At 32.0% G+C, this 3,410-nt stretch overlaps 1 long non-coding RNA gene across 1 annotated transcript; it reads left to right on the top strand.

Annotated features, from left to right (window-relative positions):
- The first annotated feature begins 68 nt into the window (after positions 1 to 68).
- LOC117124879 lies at positions 69 to 2,588 on the top strand. The gene is made up of 2 exons (XR_004448037.1): positions 69 to 205; positions 1,181 to 2,588. It is a non-coding gene; the product is annotated as an uncharacterized LOC117124879 (long non-coding RNA).
- Positions 2,589 to 3,410: the final 822 nt, after the last annotated feature.

Here is a 3,410-nt window from a genome sequence, read left to right as displayed (position 1 = left end):
TATAACGTAAAAAGCCATGTTATTTTTGCTAAATAATAAGTTAACAGATGGCGCCTCATAAATTTCACTGTTACCCAGTAGTGTTTTGCTGCAGTGACATCTCGGTGCTGGCGACTCGCTGCTGGCGATGACTCGCTGCTGGCGAATCGATCTGCGCATGTGTATAAAATGGTATTTACTTCCGAAAACATGCCTGCTGGACGCGGTAGGTTTGTATTAATTTGTTTTTCAATGAATGAAATTCAACTTTTAAGATGTCTTTCTAGACCTAGTTACATTATCATTATAGAATATTGTATATTAACTCTAAAATATAACACAAAGTCAATTTTATATAGGTCTAACATATGTAGGGCTACGGAACGATGTAGGCCGTATAGCCTAGGCCCTAGGCTAGGGCCTAGCCTAAGCTGGCTCGGGCTAGCAAAGGCCCTAACTCTACTATTATTCGGCTGGCATTGGCCTAGGCCTACTACTAGCCAACTAATGGAACAGTCCCACACACTTTTCTAATGCCAATGGGTCGACAAAAATGGGTCCACATTTTAAAAAATGGGTCCAAATTTAATGCAGTTTCATGCATAAATGAGTCCTCATTTTGAAAAATGGGTCCAAATGTCTTATAATTTAGCCTAAAATGGGTAAAATTTTATGAAAATGGGTCCAGATTTTTCATATTTTTCCGTAAAATTGTTTACTTTTAATAAAATGGGTCTACATTATTTAAATTTACGCGAACAATGGGTCCACCCTGATATTGGACCTGTTAATAGCATTTGTGGTATTTCCTGAACAGATTCTATGTTTCGTTCTTTATTAGAACATTGAATTGATAATAAATATATCAGTATTTTCAAATAATAAGGACTCTATAAGAGATTGTTTTGAAGCAATTTCGGCAGTCATATGATGTCATGAAGTCCAAGTTAAAACCTTCACAACTCTCAGTGTGTTCATGTATGCTACTATTCGAGAAAGCTTAACAGCTCGAACCTTTAAACATCACCATTTTGGACTTAGATTATTCATTCTGGACAATGTTCTAATAAAGAACGAAACGTAGAGTCAGTTATGGCCTCAAGTCTGTCATCTTTCAGAGTTACCATACTCATATTCTAAATTGTGTTTTAGAGTTAGCATTAATTATATTATTTACTTGGTTTTTCCCATTGTTTTGCAGCTCACTTTTCTCTGACTGAAACTCAGTTCCTGGCAAGTTGCAGGGATCATGTAATTAAGGCAGCCTCCACATCCAATTCTTTATTTGTACTCCATGAAATAGAGACAGAATATATGAAGGACTTTGACTAGTATCGAATAGCCTTGCTTGAAGCTGTTGCAACATCCAAAAGAAAATCTACAGCTACCTTCCTGTTTGGTAACAAATCCATGTTGCGTTCATAACAAAATGGAAGACTTGCAAGTCATAATGGCCGTATTCAACTGGTCGTTCTTCATTAAACCACGCCCACTTGAGCAGTGGTAATATCCTACTTAACGAAGAAGACCTTTCGAATAGAAAACTGGTAAATACTCAACAAAACAAAAAGGCTACATAGTTACCCCAATGATACATCATGCATAATCAAGGTTTAAAAAAAAAAAATGTTTTCATCCAGTTTTTAAATTCAGTTAGCCTATAATTATTTTTTGACTTCATGTGCGTAAATGTTAAAATTTTTAATTTCTGAAATTTAATCTAAATTATATTAATGCAGAGTTGTTGCTAAACCAATTGGCTATGTTTGTTTTGGTCACGCGAATAATGCTAATTAACGCACACTGGTTTACATTAATTTTATATCTATTTTACAAACCAGTAGAATGGAAATAATACTCGACGAAAAATTGTAGTCAACAAAATGAACTAGTCAAATAAGCCCATTGACAATTTATGCAGGTGTTGTGTATGCTATCAAAAACCAGGTTCAATAGCAATGGAATTGCTCCAGAGGAGGATGAGGGGTGGCAACATAACACTATACTCTCTAGCAGTCAGGGCCCAGCCAGAGGGGTGTTGAGGGGTTTTAACACCCTCTAAAATTAATCGAAATACACAAAAAATCCTGATAATGTAGTAGTAAAGGTAAAATATAGGCCTTTATGTATGATTTATGTATTGATTTATTATGATTTACAGAGGATCCCGGAGGTACTGTCCAACCAGGGCCACCCCCCCTTTAAAATAAACCAGAAATAATTGAAAGAAATGAATGAATCATAAACCTAACATACTGTGAATTGTTAACATTCTTTCATTACGCCATCTTTATATGATTGTAAATTTTATTTTCATATGTAGGCCTATAATTCGGGATTAGATCAAATTAAATCTCACTATATTCTAGCTCCTATTTTGTTTTCTTGAAAAATATGAAGTTGAAGTTTGACTTAAAATCAAATAAATATTTTTTTAAGTGAATAAATTTGTTATACCTTATAGTAATATTGCACAGTATATAAACAATAAAAGGAAAATAAGTGAGGGTGTTTTAGCCTGACTTTAGTAGTACAGTATTCTCAGATGCAATGGAAGTGTTGAAAATATGGATAAACAAATAAACTTGCCCTTGAAGAAAAAATAAAAATATGGTACTTGTTTTGTTTGTTTATGTATGCTCGTTGGATTCATTTAGGATGCTGTATAAAAGTAACAATTCAGAGACTTTTTAAAACTTTTATTAAAACAAGTTTTCTTGCACTTTTACAATCAAAGAAATGATTGCTGGAAAGATCACAACCACTCGGGACATTACGAAAGACTGAATGATACATTATGCCTTTTTGTAGAACAAACAGATTGGCTAATTCTACCATTCCCACTTTTGTCAAACTTTTAAATAGTGAAGCCCAGTGTATTAATTCGCCTTTTTTTGGGTCAAATTTATATTTTTCTAGTTTTTAGATGTAGGCAATAATTCAAAATTTTTAATTTAATTGTATAATACATATGTTTTTTGTAATAAATTAACTTTGGTAGATAAGTATCTTTTTAGAATAATGCATATTTTGTAGCAATTAAATGTAAGTACAGTACTGTAATACATATAAATTTTAATTACAATTTAATACTTATAAATTTTAATTACAATTTTATGTAGACTGAATTGCTTGCCTTTAATAAATTTAATTTTATGTTTTTCTTGTATAATTAATTTATAGTAAGTCATATTTATAATCCTTTTTGAAATGTTTTTGTCTAGGCCATAAATTTATTTCGTTTAATGTCTTGTATTTTTCTGCCGTTTACTGTATATTGTAAATTCAGATAAATTTCTACACTGTTGCCTTCTGAGTGTTTTTTTTTATACCAATAAATGAAATGATAACAATCTTGTATCTTACTATATTGTGTATATTGCAATTGAATGTCCTAGTACTAAAATTAAAGCAACAATTGAATTTCTTTT

The sequence above is a fragment of the Anneissia japonica genome, unplaced genomic scaffold, assembly GCF_011630105.1.
Source record: "Anneissia japonica isolate Jap-2015-1 unplaced genomic scaffold, ASM1163010v1 scaffold16322_len3410_cov100, whole genome shotgun sequence".
Taxonomy (NCBI): Eukaryota; Metazoa; Echinodermata; class Crinoidea; order Comatulida; family Comatulidae; genus Anneissia; species Anneissia japonica.
Note: the sequence above shows the minus strand (reverse complement) of the source record. Positions and strands in the feature narration are given on the sequence as shown.